Source organism: Heterodontus francisci, chromosome 7, assembly GCF_036365525.1.
Source record: "Heterodontus francisci isolate sHetFra1 chromosome 7, sHetFra1.hap1, whole genome shotgun sequence".
Lineage (NCBI taxonomy): Eukaryota > Metazoa > Chordata > Chondrichthyes > Heterodontiformes > Heterodontidae > Heterodontus > Heterodontus francisci.
Window position 1 is genome coordinate 112823401 of NC_090377.1, and position 20246 is coordinate 112843646.

Below are 20246 nucleotides of genomic sequence, written 5' to 3' on the forward strand. Positions count from 1 at the left end.
TTTACGTTGCAAGCTAATTATCAGGATAAGTTTCATACACATGTACGGAGAAAAATTACAATTTTTTTTAGTGGGGTATTCAGTATAAGGATGCATGTACATATCAACTTTAACATGGCAACAGCATGTTTACTGCTTCACCCTGATCCTAAACTTGGAATATAAACACTGAGCTAGGTAAAAGATCTGATTCCTGATTGCACTCAGAACTAGCAAATGTGGTGTTTAATTTGGGTTCCAAATCCTTTCTCCTTACATTGTAATGCCATGATGAGCAAATGTTGCAGGACTTAAAAACCGACTTTTGAAAGAGGAAGTGAGAATGGATTTGGAAGAGGCAGTATAAATCAGCTCTCCAAACCCACAGCAAACTTGAGTGATTCACCGTGTGCAATGTAATGGCACATTAGGAGAACTTCCTTCCTAAAAGGCATGTGATGTCTGAAGTAGGAATTGATTCCCAAGTCTTCGTCTTGTGACGCAGTTATTGTTTGTCAGCACCTCAAGACAATTACCCAATTTTTAAGGTATCCAGTTTCCTGCCCTCCTCTCCAGGCACACACTTTTTTGGGAGTTCTCTGGTGTTTTATCTTCCATTCTTAGCCACGCTAATGAGTATCTGTAGGCTATTTGATTGGAGAGAGCATTAGAGCCGAGGTCGATTCCATTCTTATCAACTATCTGCTCGTGGTCTTTTTTCCTCATGAGTTGCTGCGTAGCAATTAGCGATAGCAGGCCTGGCAGATTTTTGTTTTCCTTTTTTCTTCCTTCATTAGCCCAGTCGATATAAGGTAGCATTCTAGCTGCTACCCTGGGTGGCATGAACTAATTCTGAGCTCAATTGAACTTGGGACCACCTTGATTTGTATGGCTTAGCACATCACTAGACTCAACTGCACCCATTAGATCATCGGGAAGAGGGGCATGCAAGATGATGACCTTAAATACTTTAATAGGCAAGTTTTACTACTTGTTAAGTAGTCGGTCGGGATCGAGGATGACCTGCTTCCACTGCAGTTCAGTGTGTTCTCAGATGGCTAATGAGTCTGATGCATGATCCGCAGACTTGACCACATCTGGGGCAGATGGTGTTTGAAGGATCGAATAGATGAGTTGTTTGGAGGGGCTTATGCTCATTCTGCTGCCTGGACTAGGCCTTTGAGTGCTCCCATCGAAGTCTCTCAAGGTACTTGGTGCCTTTCCAAATGCTGCTGCTCCATTTTGGGCCAAGGATTCCCATAAATTGGTGTGGATATTGGATCACTTCAGGGATGCTTTGAGAACGTCCCTAAAGCGTTTGTTCTGTCCTCTCGAGCAATGTGACCCACCCAGGGAAGCTGGATTTTGGTGATTAGCATCTCAATGCTACAAATGTTGGGTTGGGAGAGGATGCTGATATTAGACCTTTCATCACAGACGTGAAATGTTAACTCTGCTTCTCTTTCCACAGATGCTGCCTGACCTGAGTATATCTGGCACATTGTTTTTATTTCGGATTTCCAGTATCTGCAATATTTTGCTTTTATTGCAAGTGGTGGTGTTCCCATGCATCTGCTGCCTTTGTTCTTTTAAGTGGTAGAGTTCGCGGGTTTGAAAGTTGCTGTCAAATGAGCCTTGGCGAGTTGTTGTGGAGCATCTTGTAGATGGTACACACTGCTGCTACTGCGTCTGTGGTGGAGGGAGTGAATGTTTAAAGTGGTGGATGGGGTGCCAATCAAGCTGGCTGCTTTGTCCTGGATGGTGTCGAGCTCCTTGAGTGTTGTTGTAGCTGCACCCATCCAGGCAAGTGGAGAGTATTCCATCACACTCCAGATGTGCCTTGTAGATGGTGGACAGGCTTTGGTAAAGCCTGGCCACCCGACCCGAACCTGACTAGACCCGACTACATGTGTTGGGTTCAGGTTGAAATTCCGAGTCCAGCATTTGGGCTCAGGTCGGGTCGGGCTGTACACTGCTTCCGGGAAGTCACAGGATCAGGCTTGCCCATGATTCCCCACAACTCCAGCTGCAGGAATAGCATGCTGCTGGAACAGATGAAGGAGATTCGGGTCGGGTCGGGCGTGAAAAAAAATTAAAGGGCTCTGGTTGGGTTCTGGTTGGCTGTGGTCAGGTCGGGCCGGGCTGAGTTTTAATTTTATACCCGAGCCAGGCTTTAGGCTTTTGGTTGTGGGGGGGTCGGGGGGGTGGGTATTGGTGATAAGGAGGTGAGTTACTTGCTGCAAAATTCCCAGCCTCAGACCTGCTTTTGTAGCCACAGTGTTTATGTGGCTGGTCCAGTTCAGTTTCTGGTCAATAGTATCTCCCTAGGATTTGTTGATAGTGGGGGATTCAGCGATGGTCATGCCATTGAACATCAAGGGGAGATGATTAGATTCTCTCCTGTTTGAGATGTTTTTTGCCTGGCACTTGTGTGGTGTGAATGTTACTTCCCACTTATCAGCTCAAGCCTGAATGTTGTCTAGGTCTTTCTGCACATAGGCATGGACTGCTTCATTATCTGAGGAGTTGTGAACGGTACTGGACACTACAATCATCAGTGAACATCCCCGCTTGTGACCTTATGATGGAGCGTAGGTCATTGATGAAGCAGCTGAAGACGGTTGAGCATATGACATTACCCTGAGGAACTCCTGCAGCAATCTCCTGGGTATAGAGAAGCTACTTCCTCTGATGGGGGAATCAGGAACAAGGGGATATAATTTTAGAATTTTGATGGGGTTTGACCATTTAACAGGTAAACCAGGAAGCACTTTTTCACACATGGTAGAAATATGGAATTCTCCCCTAAGAGGGCATAGGGCAATTAGAGTTTTCAACATTGAGATTGTTAGATAATATTGAGAAATTGAGTTGGGCTGCATATCAGCTATGATCTAATTGAATGGTGGAGCTGGCTCGAGGGGCTGAATGGCTTCCTCTTGTTCCTATATACCTCTATAATTAGTTTCTGAAAAACTGCAAATTGAACAATAAGAAGCAGAAACAGTGTAAACAGTTATCTTCATATTACTATAATGTGGTACATTGGACTTAACTCCAAAAAGGAAGGTCAGGATGATTCTTAGCGAAATCTTTGTACTTTCTGTTCTGGCTGAAGTAAAAGTTTTGTGGTCCTGGCTAGATTTCTGTTAATTACTTTTAATTGCCAATGGTTTAGATGCACATCATTTACTAGTTATGTACTGTAGAGGGGGAGCAGTTGAGAATTTTTGGAAGGTGGTCATCTTGAAGTGAAACTTTTGAAAATTGATATAACCAGTATTTAATGTGTAAATCTGGTGCCAAATTCTGTTTCCTTTCCTGCTATATATGGGATGTGTATTGTGCAGTTTCCAGAAATAACTGGGTAGTGTATGTCTCCTTTAGGTACTCATTCCAGAGTTTCATGGAACCTGTTACAGATGCATGTCAAACTGGTTTTACAACCCTGAGCAGATTTGGGTCACTGTGATCTCCAGTTATGTACGGGACCTTAGTGTTCCTTGTCAATGTGCATTAAAACCAGTAAATTAACTACTATCATTGGTCATTGTTTCATGATCTTCTAAGAACATAAAGAGGAGCAGGAGTAGACCATATGGCCCCTTGAGCCTGCTCTGCCATTCAATACGATCATGGCTGATCTTCTGTCTCAACTGCACTTTCCTGCCCATTCCCCATCTCCCTTGATTCCCTGAGAGATCAAAAATCTTTCTCAGATTTAAATAGACTCAACGATGGAGCATCCCCTCTCTGGGGCAGGGAATTCTAAAGATCACAACCCTCTGAGTGAAGAATTTCTCCTCATCTCAGTCCTAAATCCCTTTTCCTGAGACTGTGCCCCCATGTTCGAGATTCCCCAGCCAGGGGAAACGGTCTTTCTCTGTCCAGCTTGTCGAGCTCCTTTAGAATCTTGTATGTTTCAATGAGGTCACCTCTCATTTAAACTTGAGAGTATAGGCCCAATTTTACTCATCCTCTCATCCCTCTCATCATGACAACCCTCTCATTCCATGAACAATCTAGTGAATCTGCACTGTGCTGCTTCCAATGCAAGTATATCCTCCCATAAATATGGAGACCAAAACTGCATACTGTTCCAGGTGTGCTCGCCAAAGCCCTACACAATTGTAGCAAGACTTCCTTGTTCTTGTACTCCCGTTCCCTAAGAATAAAGGCCTATGTGTCATTTACTTTCCTAATTGCTTGGTGTACCTGCATGCTAACATTCTGTGTTCCTTGTAGGAGTGCACCCAACTCTGAACTTCAACATTTAGAAGTTTCACACCTTTTAAAAATATTCTGCTGTTCTGTTCTAACTACCAAAGTGAATAACCTTATAATTCCCTACATTATACTCCCATCTGCCACCTTGTTACCCACTTACTTAACCTGTCTATATCTCTTTGCAGCCTCTTTGTGTCCTCCTCATATTCCCACGTAGCTTTGTATCGTCAGCAAACTTAAGTACATTACTCTGTCTCTTCGCCTAAGTCGTTAATATAGATTGTAAATAGCCAAGTCCCCAGCACTGATCCTTGCAGCACTGCGCTAGTTACAACCTGCCAACTTGAAAATGCTCTGTTTATTCCTACTCTCTGCTTCCTGCCTGTTAATCTATCCTCCATCCATTCTAATATATTACCCCCAACTCCACAAGCCCTTATCTTGCATGTAAACCTTTTGTGTGGCATCTTATAGAATGCCTTTTAGAAGTCTTTTGGAAATCCAAGTATACTACATCTGCTGGTTCCCCTTTGTCTACCATATGAGTTATAGCTTCAAAAAACTCTTTTTAAAAAAAAACTCAATATTTCTATATTTTCAAAACCCACTTAAATTTTGACAAAATTGTTCAGTTGCTTTCAAGTTCAGGGTTTTGGTTTTGGTGATTTAAGTGACATGAGGAAAACTCATGTCAGGCAATGAGTGGTTAAGGTCTGGAATGCGCTGCCTGAGAGTGTGGCACAGGCATTTCAGTCGAGGCATTCAAAAGGGAACTAGATTTGTTATCGGAAAAGAACGAATGTGCAGGGTTGCGGGGAGAAGGCGGAGGAATGGCATTAGGTGAATTGCTCATTTGGAGAGCCGATGCAGACACGATGGGCCAAATGGCGGCCTCCTGTATTGTTGCAATTCTGTGATTCTGTAAAATGGGTTTCCAGAGCAATTCTAAGTAACATTTTAATTTTGGGTACCTACAGTACGGTTAAAGTAAATGTGCTAATTAAAGAGAGCTTGAATAGACACAGTAACATGATATTAACAATGTGCATTGAGCTTTGAAAATTTCCAGTTCTCTCCTGTTATGTTTTGCAACTGTTCATGTATGTGGGCGCTTTGTTTTTAGAGAGCGGTGTTACTGTCTATTGGCTGAAACTTTAATGCTATCTCGATACTTAAATAAAAATGATATTTGGAAAATGGTTACATAAATACATTTTGAGTCTTTATACATGCAAGAAATCAGGTCTTTGATATTTACTTAGTGTTACACAAATGCAGATTTGCAACATAACCTTGTGTAACTGTTTGACAAGCTTCAGAAATAACTGCTACGTCATAAGCAAAGTACTGTAGATGCTGGAAATCTGAAATAAAAACAGAAAATGCTGGAAATGCTCAGGTTGGGCAGCATCTCTGGAGAGAGAAACAGAGTTAACGTTTCAGATCAATGACCTTTCATCAGTTCTGACATTGTCACCCTGAAACCTTCTCTACATAGATGTAGCCTGCTCTGCTGAGTGTTTCCAACATTTGCTGATAAATGCAAGTCTGACGTAACCTCCCAAGAATAATGATCATTAACTCCTGAAACTGCACCATTAAGTAAATTGTCATTACAACTTAATCTAAAAGCAAAATTCAGAAACCCAAATACCAATCCAGATCTGAACCTATGGTTCCAATTTCCTGCTTTGCAGTATGCATGCTCCAAATAATATTTTGGTAGTTTCTCTTAAACCCTGGTGGAAATGGTGATGAAGCTAGAGGGCCTTTTTTAGCTAGCAGTGACTTTATAGTGCTATAGAATTAAACTTCATTGGAGACACAAAACAAATAATTGTCATTATGAGATAAAAAAATCAAAAAGGAGGTTTTTTTTATTCCCGTAGATTCTTTCTCTCCTTCCCAGAAGCTTATGCTTTCCATATATACTATTGAACAGGGCAATCACTAAGACTTGACAAAGCTTAATGGTAGCTATTGCTATGTTGGTAACTGTGTTCAGTAGAGTTATGGAATATTGCAGCACGGAATGAGGTCATTCAGCCCATCGTTTCAGTGCTGGGTCTTTGGTAGAGCTATCCAATTAATCTCACTCCACTGCTCTTTCCCCACAGCTCTATAAAAATGTTCTCCAAGTAGTTTTCCAGTTTTCTTTTGAATATTACAATTGAATCTGTTTCCACTATCTTTTTAAGGTAGTGCATTCCAGATTACAATTAGCTGTGGAAAAAAAATTTCCTCATGTCACCTCTGGTCCTTTTGCCAATCACCTTAAATCTGTGATAACCATCTGCTTACCAACCTTTCTGCCACTGGAAACATTTCCTCCTTTTTACTCCATCAAAACCATTCATGATTTTAAACACCTCTATCAAAGCTCTTAACCTTCTCTGCTGTAAGGAGAGCAACCCATGCTTCTGCTGTTTCACCAGATGAATCGAGGGCGATGATTAACACATGGCAATATGATATTTCTATCACAGAGAAGTAGTTGAGGGAAGGGCAGGACTGGCAGTAGAATCTTCAGGTGTGACGAGAGGGTGTAAAAGAGGAGGTGGCATTGCACTGTTGATCAAGGAATCAACTACTGCAGTAAGGAGGGATGATATTTTAGAAGGTTCCTCACATGAGGCCATATAGATGGAACCTAAAAACAAAAAGGGGAAATCACTTCGGGAGTGTAGTACAGGCCTCCAAACAGTCAGAGAAAGATACAGGAGCAGAAGATACGTAGGCAAATCTCAGACAGGTGTGGTAATAATAGGGGATTTCAACTTCCCCAATATCGACTGGGATAATCTTAGTGCAAAAGGCTTAAAGAGGGCAGAATTCATAAAGTGCATACAGGAGAGCTTTTTGAGCCAGCACGTAGAAAGTCCTTCAAGAGAAGGGGCAGTACTGGACCTAATCCTGGGGAATGAAGCCAGACAAGTGGTAGAAGTGTCAGTGGGGGAGCATTTCGGGGATAGTGACCATAACTCTAAGATTTAAAGTAATTATGGAAAAGGACAAAGATGGGCCAGAAAAAAAATTGGGGGAAGGCCGATTTCAATATGATAAAACAGGATCTGGCCAAAGTGGACTGGGAGCCGTTACTTATAGGAATGTCTACATCCGACCAGTGGGAGTCATTCAAAAAGGAAATTGGGTGAGTTCAGAGCCAACATGTTCCCACAAAGGTGAAGGGTAGGACCAACAAGTCAAGGGAACCCTGGATGTCAAGGGATATAGAGGATTGGATAAGGGGAAAAAAAAGGAGGTTTATGGCGGATTCAAAGTGCTGAAAACAGCGGAGGTGCTAGAGGAGTATAGAAAGTGTAGGAGGGTACTTAAAAAAAAAAGTAATTAGGAGAGCGAAGAGGGGACATGAAAAAACACTGGTGGGCAAGATGAAGGAAAATCCCAAGGCATTTTATAAGTATATTAAGGGCAAGAGGATAACCAAGGAAAGAGTAGTGCCCATTAGGGACCAGATTGGCAGTCTGTGTGTGGAGTCAGAGGACATTGGTGAGGTTTTAAATGATTACTTTTCATTTGTGTTTACTATGCAGAAGGACGATTTAGGTGTAGAGATCAGGGAGGAGGATTGTGATATGCTTGAACAAATTAGCAATGAAAGGGAGGAAGTATGAGCTGTTTTATCAGGCTTAAAAGTGGATACATCCCCAGGCCCAGATAAGATGTATCCCAGGCCCTTATGTGAGGCAACGGCTCTGACAAATATTTTCAAATCCTCTCTGGTCACAAGAGAGGTACCAGAGGACTGGAGGACAGCGAATGTGGTACCATTATTCAAGAAGGGTAGCAGGGGTAAACCAGGTAATTATAGGCCAGTGAGTCTAACATCAGTGATGGGGAAACTATTGGAAAAAATTCTGAGGGACAGGATTAATCTCCTTGGAGAGGCAGGGATTAGAGTCATAGAGGGATACAGCACCGAAACAGGTCCTTCGGCCCACCGAGTCTTCGTCGACCATCAACCACCCATTTATACTAATCTTCCATTAATCCCATTTTCCCTCTCACATCCCCACCTTCCCTCAATTCTCCTACCACCTACCTACACTAGGGGTAATTTTTACAATGGCCAATTTACCTATCAACCCGCAAGTCTTTGGTATGTGGGAGGAAACCGGAGCATCCGGAGGAAACCCACACGGTCACAGGGAGAACTTGCAAACTCCGCACAGGCAGTACCCAGAATTGAACCCGGGTCGCTGGAGCTGTGAGGCTGCGGTGCGAACCACTGCGCCACTGTGCCGATTAACGAAGGATAGTCAGCCTGGCTTTGTTAGGGGGAGATCATGTCTAACAAACGTGATTCAATTTTTCGAGGAGGTGACTAGAGATGTGTAGATAAGGGTAAGGCAGTTGATGTAGTCTACTTGGACTTCAGTAAGGCTTTTGATAAGATCCCGCATGGGAGATTGATCAAGAAGGTAAGAGCCCATGGGAACCAGGGCAGTTTGGCAAATTGAATCCAAAATTGGCTTCGTGGCCGGAGGCAGAGGGTAATAGTCGAGGGTTGTTTTTGCGAGTGGAAGCCTGTGACCAGTGGTGTATTGCAGGGACCAGTGCTGGGACCCTTGCTGTTTGCAGTGTACATTAATGATTTGGACGTGAATATAGGAGGTATGATCAGTAAGTTCGCAGATGAGAGGAAAATTAGTGATGTTGTAAATAGTGAGGAAAAAGCCTCAGATTACGGGACGATATAGATGGGCTGGTAAGATGGCCGGAGCAGTGGCAAATGGAATTTAATCCTGAGAAGTGTGAGGTGATGCATTTTGGGAGGACTAACAAGGCAAGGGAATATACAATGAATGGTAGGACCCGAGAAATTGGGTTCAGAGACCCCTTGGTGTACTTGTCCATAGATCACTGAATGCAGCAGCACAGGTAGATAAGGTGGTTAGGAAGGCAAATGGAATACTTGCCTTTATTAGCTGAGGGATTGAATATAAGAGCAGGGAGGTTATGATTGAGCTGTATAAAACGCTAGTTAGGCCACAGCTGGAGTACTCTGTACAGTTCTGATCACAACACTATAGAAAGGATGTGATTGCACTGGAGAGGGTGCAGAGGAGATTCTCTAGGATGTTGCCTGGGCTGGAGCATTTCAGCTATGAAGAGAGACTGGATAGGCTAGGGTTGTTTTCCTTAGAGCAGAGAAGGCTGAGGGGGGACCTGATTGAGGTATTAAAATTTTTTGAGGGGCATTGATAGGTTAGATGGGAAGAAACTTTTTCCCTTAGCGGAGGGACCAATAACCAGGGGGCATAGATTTAAGCTAAGGGGCAGGAGGTTTAGAGGGGATTTGAGGAAATAATTTTTCACCCAGAGGGTGGTTGGAATCTGTAACACACTACCTGAAGGGGTGGTAGAGGCAGGAACCCTCACAACATTTAAGAGGTATTTAGATGAGCACTGAAACGCCATAGCATACGAGGCTATGGGCCAAGTGCTGGAAAATGGGATTAGAATATAGATGCTTGATGGCTGGCACATACACAATGGGTCGAAGGGCCTGTTTCTGTGCTGTAGGACTCCATGACACGTAACTGAAATTCCTCATCCATGGTATCATCCTCGTAAACCGCTTCACCCTTTCAAAGGTCTTGACATCTTTCCAAAAGTGTGGTGCCCAGAATTGAACACAATAACCCAGCTGAGGCTTAACCAGTGTTGTATAAAGATTTAACACAACCTCTGCTGTTGTACTCCATTCCTCTAAAACCAAGGATCCACTATGCTTTTTAACAGCCTTCTCCACTTGCCTTGCTACCTTCAAAGATTTATGTACATACTTACGTTTTCCATTTACTTACTTTGTTTCTCTCATCTGTGTCCCTCTGACTTCTGCAGCTTGGGTCAGTCGTATTCAAGTTAAGCCAGTTCTTGGCCTCGCCGTGTTAAGTAGAATGAATAAAATAATTGCTTTTAGAGGAGTTTTACTCGTAGCACTATGGGTATGCTCTGCAGCTATTAAGCTTAAATCTAATGTTTTCTCAACTAATATTGATGGTTGGAGATGGATTGATGGATGTGCTGCATAATGGTTAACATTCTGTCAGGTTTGCGCAACATTAGCACAGAGCTGTGGTATATCAGTCTTTGTGCACTTAATGAAGCTAAAGACGTCTATGCTGTAAACTTCAGATGATAGGAATCTGAGCAAAGCTAAACCTCCAAATATAAGCAGTTCTTTTAGGTATTTTTATGAGATGTTGAACATTTCTTTTCGACGTTCATGGGATCTGGCTATCGCTGGCAAGGCCAGCATTTATTGCCCATTCTTAAATGTCCTTGAGAAGGTGGTGGGTGAGTCGCCTTCTTGAACCGCCACAATATACGTGATATAAATACATTCACCGTGTTGCAAGGGAGGGAGTTTCAGGATTTTGGCTCAGTGATGATGAACAAATGGTGATCTATTTCCAAGTCAGGATGGTGTGTGACTAGGAGGGGAAATTGCAGATAGTGTTCCCTGCGCCTGCTGCCCTTGTCCTTCTCCTTCTCGGTGGTAGAATTTGTGGGTTTGGATGGATGGATTTTAAATAAGAATGGAATTTAATGTTGGGAGCACAGAAAGACATAGGAATATCATGTAGGTACAAGTACGTTGCTGTAGCTTTGGTTCAGCAAATGATAGTTTGCCCGACAATTGAACCAAGATCCTGGTGGCAGCAGTGTGTGAGAAGAGTTCCACAAGAAAGTGAAAGTATGTATGAAACTTTGGGATGAATTTTTGCCATGAGGTGGGAAACAGGAGCCGGGTTTGTTTTTGGCTCAGAAACCAACCTCCAGTGGGAAACTGATTAAAGTTTAGATTTTCCCATGGGTAAGCCCTTTATTGGTATGGAGATAGGTTTCCTGTCTTCTTGGAGCCAGTGGCAATGGGAACAGAGGTGGGTCAGATGAAGTGCAGGACTCATTTCGACACCCCATGGCAGCCATCACTTATGCTGCTGGTTGTCCTAAGGGAGAAATCTGCTGATTGTGCCAAAGCCTTCCACTTCAGAGGGAAGCGTGATGTCACAGGGGAGCAGGAGGCTTGGCAACCAGGGCAAGGCAGACTCACTTCATTGATGCCGACCTGTATTCAATGCTGGAGGCCATGAGGGAGAGGAGGGGAGGTCCTCTTCCCAGAGGCTGGCAGGAGGAGGCCACCTCGTCGTGCAGCAGGGGTACCTCTCTGTTCAGTGTTATCTCCCTCCGCCTCCAATTCCTCCTCCTCTTCCTCTCTCACCTCCTGCTGCTTCTCCCTCAGTGAACTGTCTCCTTCCAGGGCCTCGCTGCCCTCAAGGTCCACACCTCTCTGGAGGGTCATGTTATGGAGAGCGCAGCCGACCACCACAATGACCTTGCAGGAGGATACTGTGGGAGGGGGTGCGGGGGCGCTACCTGACCAGTCCAGGTAACGGAATCGCATCTTCAGAAGCCCAATGCAAAAATTCAGCCCTTTACCTCTGGCATGCTGACTTGTTGGCTTGTGCAGAATGTTAAGTTGCAGGTACTGTGATGATTTTGACATAAACATGGCAGGCATTGCTAACATTGTTGTTGTACTCTAGATGCAATCTTGTAGCAGCTTGCAACCTGGCCACGTCTCTAATACTGTAGAGAATGAACTCTGGTGCAGTACGTTATCTCATCAGATCGATTCATCGACATGACTGGGTTGTACTGACTCCAGGACAACGTACCCTAGTCGGAAATTGAGTTTGTGAAATTTAAAGCCTGTGCTTGTGACAGGTAGGGCTGAGCATTGTTGGTGATTCCCATTCTTCTTCCAGATTTTCGAGTATTTTTTCTACAATTATTTATTAAATGTGACTATCATGCCAAGGAAACGATTGTTTATAACTTTAAAAATGTTGCAAGCTTGTTTACAAAAGTATACATGTGAAAGAATTTGTGAATCAATTTAAATGCTGTTACTTTTTCTGATCCTGGTCTTCACAAGTAGATTTTATTCACTACAGTGTCACTAATGTAAATTGTAAGTAATTGGCCTTCAAAAGCAGGATTCAAACTTGAATAATTTATTCTTAATGAGGAAATAATGTAGACTTTTACAGTATAATTCCTAACCTACCTGTATTTCAGTGCTTTCCAATCTTGTACCCAAATGATATTGCCCTGCTCTCAAATTTTCTAGTCATGCTGTTGCTCTTCAGCCAAAAGGGTGGAAGGATCTGGCATGTGAGCATTCCTGTGGCAAGCCTCAGTGCTGCTCAAAGTGGGGGCAACATTTATTGGATACAGACTAGATTTTGATTGTACTTTGACTGAAGGAGAGGAGGGAGGGATTGGCTCATAAATTGTAAATGATGCTATATCTGATGTAGAGAATTGTTTAGGGCATTTTGTTAAGAGTTTATTTTAAATGTGTACCATATACCGTCTTAATACTGTTTTTAAATTTGGTGCATTTTCTGCTGTAGAGTGCCCTCTAATGGAGTCATTTCATAAGGCTGATTCAAATAGTAGTATTGGAATGTCTTTACCATTCATTCTGATCTTTTTTTCTGTGCCCCACAGGGATGTAATTAACTGTACTTCCAGTTTTAAAAAATCCAAGTACATTGATAAATGGTTTATAATCTTTTATTTTGCACTGTATATATCGATCTTATTGTCGTGATACTACTACGGCTTACTTCAAGATTGCTGTCTCATTCATTTACGGCATACAAGGAGGCCATTCAGCCCATTAAATCTATTCTGGCTTTCGGCAGAGCAATCCAGTCAGTCCACTCCTCTGCGCGACCCCTCTAGCCCTGCAAGTTTATTTCCTTTTATTGCCCGTCTAATTTCCTTTTGAAATCATTGTCTCCACTTCTACCACTCTGGTTGGCAGCGAGTTCCAGGTCATTACTACTTGCTGCGTAAAGTTCTTTCTCACATTCCCCCTGCATCTCTTGCCCAAAACCTTAAATCTGTGCCCCCAAGTTCTTGTACCATCAGTTAATAGGAACAGTTTTTCCTTGTCGAACTGATCTGAGCCTGTCGCAATCTTGTACAACTCTATCACATCTTCCCCCCCAAAATCTCCTTTGCAGGGAGAACAACCCCAGCTTTTCCAACCTAACTTGTAACAAAAGCCCCCATCCCTGGAATCATTCTGGTAAATCTCCTCTGCACCCTCTCAAGGACCCTCATATCTTTCCTCCAGTGTGGTGACCAGAACTGGACACAATACTCCAGTTGGGGGTCTAACGAGACCTTTTATAAAGGTTCAGCATAACTTCTGTGCTGTATGCCTCCCATTTATGAAGCCCAAGATACCATATACTTTTCTAACCACTCTCTCAATATGTCCTGCCCCCATCAAAGACCGATGCAGATGTACCCCCAGATCCCTCTGTTCCTGCACATTCTTTAGAACTGTGCCATTAAATCTATATTTGCTCTCCTTTCCCTTATGCCAAAATGCATCACCTCACACTTGTCTGTCGCTTGTCTGCTCATTCTACTAACCTATCTATGTCCTGTTGCACATGATTTATATCATCCTCACTGTTACACCTCCAGGTTTGGTATCATTGGCAGATTTTGCAGTTTTACTCTGAATTCAAATATCCAAGTCATTAATAGATCACAAAAAACAGTGGTCGTAGCACTGAATCTTGGGGAACACTACTATCTACCATCCTCCAGTCAGAAAAACAACTATTTACCACGACTACTGTTTTCTGTCCTTGAGCCTATTTTTTATCCAGTTGGATGCTGACCCTCCTATTCCATGAGCCACAGTTTTGTTGACCAGTCTTTTATGTGGTGCTTTCTTAAAATCCACTTAGACAACATCCATCGCATTCCTTTCATCAATCTTCTCTGTGACTTCATCAAAGAATTCTTTTAGATTAGTCAAGCATGATATGCCTTTTACAAATCTGTGCTGGCGCTCCTTAATTAACTCAAACCTCTCCAAGTGCCTGTTGATTTTTTTCCCCCTGGGTATTGTTTCTAAAACCTTACCCACCACTGATATTAAACAAACTGGCCTGTAGTTGCTAGGGCTGTCCTTACACCCTTTCTTGAATAAGGGTGTCACATTTGCCACACTCCAATCCTCTGGCACCTCCCCCTTATCTAGGGAAGATTAGAAGATTATGGAAAGCCCTTCTGCTATTTGCACTCTCACTTCCTTTAGCAACCTGGGATGCAAGCCAGCCTTTCCAGTACCTCCTGGCTCTCAATTTTTACCCTTTCCATTGCCTATACTATCTCTGCTTCTACTGATATTTTGTCAGATTTCTCTTCCTTAGTAAACACGGATGCAAAGTACTCCTTCAGTATTCCGGCCTTGCCCTGTGCCTCTAAGCATATATTACAGTTGGTCCCTTATAGGCCCCACTCCACCTGTTACTACCCGCTTACTATTTACATGCCAGGAGAACATTTTTTTGGGTTTCCTTTTTTTTTATTCGTTCGTGGGATTTGGGCATTGCTGGCCAGGCCAGCATTTATTGCCCATCCCTAATTGCCCTTGAGAAGGTGGTGGTGAGCTGCCTTCTTGAACTGCTGCAGTCCATTTGGGGTAGGTACACCCATAGTGCTGTTAGGGAGTTCCAGGATTTTGACCCAGCGACAGTGAAGGAACGGCGATATAGTTCCAAGTCAGGCTGGTGTGTGACTTGGAGAGGAACTTGCAGGTGGTGGTGTTCCCATGCATTTGCTGCCCTTGTCCTTCTAGCTGGTAGAGGTCGCAGGTTTGGAAGGTGCTGTCTAAGGAGCCTTGGTGAGTTGCTGCAGTGCATCTTGCAGATGGTACACACTGCTGCCACTGTGCGTCGGTGGTGGAGGGAGTGAATGTAGATAGGGTGCCAATCAAGCGGGCTGCTTTGTCCTGGATGGTGTCGAGCTTCTTGAGTGTTGTTGGAGCTGCACCCATCCAGGCAAGTGGAGAGTATTCCATCACACTCCTGACTTGTACCTTGTAGATGGTGGACAGGCTTTGGGGAGTCAGGAGGTGAGTTACTTGTCTCAGGATTCCTAGCCTCTGAGCTGCTCTTGTAACCACAGTATTAAAATGGCTATTCCAGTTCAGTTTCTGGTCAATGGTAGCCCCTAGGATGTTGATAGTGGGAGATTCAGCGATGGTAATGCCATTGAATGTCAAGTGGAGATGGTCATTGCCCGGCATTTGTGTGGCGCGAATGTTACTTGCCACTTGTCAGCCCAAGCCTGGATATTGTCCAGGATATTTTATGTCCTGGACATTTTATGTTGACTGCCATTTTATTCTCATATTCTCCCTTATTTTCCTTTTCATCTCCCCTCTCAACTTATTGCACTTGGCCTGGTTCTCACTTGCATTCACCTACCATGCATCATACACCCTCTCTTCTTTGTTTCATCATAATCTCTTATCTCCCTCGTGATCGAAGGAGCCCTATTTTTGGTTTCCCTACCTTCCGCCCTTGTTGGGATGTAGTTCTGGGGCAGAACTGGTACCAATGCCCCAAGAATCTGAAGCCCCGCCCCTGCACCATGTTTCAAGCCACGCACTGATCCTCCCGGTCTTCTGTTTCGACTCGCGCTAGCACATGGCACTGTGAGTAATCCAGAGATTACTACTTTTGAGATCTGACTCTTTAACTTCCTCGCTAGCTCCTGAAAATCTTAGTGTAGGACCACAATACCTGCACTTGCTATGTCATTGGTATCAACATGTACCTCAATTTCTGGGTCACTCGCTACTCCCTACAGAATATCCTGCACCCTTCCGTGGTGTCTTTTACCCTGGCACCAGGGAGGCAACATACATGTGGGACTCACTATGACAATTACAGAAATATAGGGCTGGATTTTGTTCCCAGCCCACCGTTGGGTTCTGGGCTGGGGGTGGGGGAACGCGGAGAATCAGAGCGGCAGCAGCCGCCACAGACCCAACGCCAGGATTGCCAAGCCCAATCTTCCTGGGACCGGGGATAGGCTGATGTCGCCGTTCCCGCCCAGAGGCCAATTGAGGCCCTTAAGTGGAGTATAGACAGCCAGTTAGAAGCCTCTTCCTGCCACCGCTGAGATCTTACTCTGGGTGGGGGGAGGGTGGGTGGTGTCCCTCCTAAACCTAAAAGTATCAGGGAAAAATTCCAAAAATCGGTGCGTTAGTTTAATTTAGGTTCTTTAAAGAGTGATGCTTATGTCATCCTGGAATAATCTTGATTTATTCCAAGTCTATCTAAACTCTTTATCATATGTATACTTACATAATGCAATGTAACTGTTGTTTGGGACCTGTTTCCAATTTTACACGGCTCTATTGCACTTCTACACTCAAAGCAAGATATATTGTTGGCATGTGCTTAGTCATGGGTTTCCTTATTGTATAATGTAGCTTAAAGCAAACAGATTGGTACATTGTAAACCTTGTGGTTGGCAGACGGGGCTTTTGTGGTTGTAAAGGTTATATTGGGTATCTCTTTAACCTGCTGAAAAAAGTATTTTCTAATAACTTAGAATTGATACTTGAGCCATTTATATTTGGTATCTGACAGTTTGAGTAGGAATTGGTTTTCAGCTTTAAAAGGAAAATTATCTCAAGTATAATCCCTCACCTTCAGAATTGATCAGCCTGTCTTTTTGCTCCATCTTTTTCTGCAAGTTTGAAACCTTCGCCTCATTAGAATATGAAGATTTTCCTCCATTTGTTTTGAGAATCGCAGGAACATAAGAAATAGGAGCGAGAGTAGACAATATGGCCTGTCGAGCCTGCTCCGCCATTCAATACGATTATGGCAGTTCTTGGGCTTCAACTGCACTTTCCCACCCACTCCCCATGTCCCTTGATTCCCTGAGAGACCAAAAACCTGTCTGTCCCAGCCTTAAATGTATTCAACGATAGAGCATCCACAACCCTCTGGGGTGGAGAATTCCAAAGATTCGCAACCCTTTGAGTGTAGAAATTTCTCCTCATCTCAGTCCTAAATGATCGGCCCCTTATCCTGAGACTGTGCCCTCATGTTTTAGATTCTCTGACCAGCGGCAACAATCTCTCAGCATTTATCCTATCAAGCCCCTTCAGAAACTTGCATGTTTCCGTGAGATTGCCTCTTATTCTTCTAAACTCCAGAGAATATAGCCCCAATTTACTCAGCCTCTCATCATGGGACAACCCTTTCATCCCAGGGACCAATCGAGTGAACCTTTGCTGTACCACCTTCCAATGCAAGTATATCCTTCCTTAGGTATGGAGACCAAAACAGCACACAGTATTCCAGATGTGGTCTCACTAATGCCCTGTACAATTGAAGCAAGACGACTTTATTCCTGTACTCCAATCCCCCTGCAATAAAGGCCAACATGCCATTTGCCTTCCTAATTGCTTGCTGTACCTGCATGCCAACTTTCAGCGATCCTTGTACAGGCTCACCCAAGTGTCTCTGAACATCCACAGTTACAAGTTTCACACCTTTCAAAAAAAAATTCTGCTTTTCTATTTTTATGACCTAAGTGAACAACTTCACACTTCCCTACATTACACTCCATTTGCCATCTTGTTGCCCACTCACTTAACCTCTTTGCGGCGTCTGTGTCCTAACGAAAGCTTACCTTTCCGCCTAGCTTTGTATCGTCAGCAAACTTGGATACATTACTTGTCCCCTCTTTTCCCTGAAATCTCTGATTAAATGCTGCTCTTTCTCAGTGAAACTTTGGTGACTGAGTGACAAGTGAACTGACCAATCCAATTCCCCAGGAGCACCTTAATAGAAACCCACCTCCGTTCCTCTGAGTGACAGGAGCTCTGGCCAATGCACTTTTCCAGAAGCTCCTCAGTGGAAATCTTCCCCAATCACTGAGTGACAGAAATTCTGGCCAGTTCACTTAGGAACGTAGAAAAATTTATGGCGCAGAGGCCATTCGGCCCATCATATCTGTGCCTGGTTAACCCCACCTTTCAGCTTTTGATCTGTAACCCTGCAGGTTATGGCACCTCAAGTGCATATCCAAGTGTTTGTTTAAAATGGATGAGGGTTTGTGTCTCTGCTTCTGAGGAGCTCTTCAGTTGGCCAGAAATTGGCCAATCAATGTCTCTGGAAGACAGAATTTACAGAGATTATTTCAGTTAAAAGTGGCTCGCAATTGGAACTTGCTTGTTGAAACTGTTTTTAAACTGACGGTAATATGTTTTGGCAGACCTCTTGAAATCTCCTAGTGGACCCCCCCCAGTTGAGAACCCCTGAGATAAATCGTCGCCAAATCGCAACCATTTTGTCCTTTGAAATTTTTAATAGAAACGATCCACAGCAAATCCCATAGCCCTCACCACCCCTAAATAGAAGGTTTAAAACATCCTGTTGTGGACAAATATCTAACTTTTAGTATGGTATTTTTAAAATTACTGTTAACAGTTGTTCACAGCATGGCTTGAGTCTGAAATTTAACCAAACGTTAGCTTATTGAAATGGACCTGAGATTTACTTCACAGTTCCCTTACTGCTCTTAATTGGAAACCAAGTGTACACATTTATGGTTTCTTGTGTGATACATGTATATAGTTTCCCGTAATTCAATGTGTATGAACATATAATTAAGGAGAATCAAGAGTGATGATGGATCTCTGTTTATCTGCAATAGTTCTTGTAACCGTGCTTCTAGTGAGATTCATTTATCTGTAGGTGTAGAGTTTAAGTATTGTGTTTGTTTCTACCTTTGTAAGTACTTGAATTTGGTAGCAAGTAATAATGGCACAAGCATAGCCAGCTGGAACACGCAGTGTTCTACTGCTGTGCCAATGATACAGTGCTTGTGTTTTGAAATACTACTGAAGGCACTATGGTTTGTTTTGGATGTTCCTTGCTGACCTGAAATGACTATCTGTCTGAATGATGAAAATATATTGAAACATTACATGTAATATTGTGTTGTATTTGATATTGACAGGAAATATTAATAAATTACATTGTTTTAATGGCTGAGCGGTCAAGTCCTAATTTCTGACCAAAACAGACCAAGAAAGTCCCAAATTCAATTCCAACTATTTCAACTGTGGCAGCAGTAGGGACACTACAGTTGGCTGCAGAGTCCCGCAATAGTGAAAGGAAGATCACTCTGGGTTTCTACTTAATTTTTCCATAGTTACCCCACTACAGCCAATGCACTTATGTAAGGTGGAATTGGGTGAGAACAGTATCAGCCTCAGCTGTGATAGCCTTTGTAATGTATTCACTGAAAACACACACAGATTGTAGCCATTTAGGTGAGGTAGAAAAGGGCAACTTCTACTAGTGGGACTTTAGCCCAGTAAGTGCCTCTTGCATGCTATATGGCTGCTTGGCTTTTGATTCTTGACTTGCATAAAATGTGGCTTTTAGAAATGTGAGATTGAAGAAATCATAATTTTCTCCCCCCCACCGCACTGGTATGTATAGCATTCAAAGTTTATTGAAAAATATTTCAACAAAGGAATGATTCAAAGCGCGTGCTTTTGTTTAAGATGGGGTTCATCTAGAGTTTAGTTGTCATGTTGAAAATAGTTACCGTAAGAAAGGGTTTGCCTATTGCATAAGAAGTCGTCAGTGTTCTAAGGAGCCTGGCCTGTAGAATGCATGATCAGATGTCCAGGATGCAGACTTTATGGAATCAACTACAATCTCAATAGGACTTTCTACATTACAATTTTGAGTTTTCTAATTCCTAAACAATGTGGACTATATTTACAGTCAAAGAGCTTCAGTTTTTCAAGGCTATTATTTCATGATGATTTAATTATAATTAATTTGTATAATTGTGGCTGTGCTAAGGTGTGCTGCATGAAAATACTATTACTCTGCATTGCGAGCCTCACTGCCATCAATGTTAGACAACTGCCCAGCAATTTTTTTTTAAAGTTATAATTGCACTGCAGTTACTGGTCTGGCTAGTAGCTGTAGTTTGAGTTTCCTGCAAGCAGTACCTTGTTTTATATTACCTGGGTGAAAATTGAATTCCACTGCCCAAGAAAAAGCTCTGCACATATATATACTTGCATGTGTCCATTTACCAGCAGTTCAATTTTAAATGATTAGACATCATCCCTGCTGTCAAGA

At 43.0% G+C, this 20246-nt stretch overlaps 1 protein-coding gene across 11 annotated transcripts in view; it reads left to right on the plus strand.

The window, feature by feature from the left end:
• Positions 1-20246, plus strand: part of hdac4 (histone deacetylase 4) — a 595905-nt gene that overhangs the window by 266731 nt on the left and 308928 nt on the right. The window contains exon 1 of one of the 11 annotated variants that reach the window (XM_068035899.1): positions 11784-11964. The exons of the other annotated variants lie outside the window; for them this stretch is intronic. The gene's annotated coding sequence lies outside the window, so the exon portion shown is untranslated. Of the gene's footprint in view, positions 1-11783; positions 11965-20246 lie in introns of those variants that run through there. 11 annotated transcript variants of the gene reach the window in all.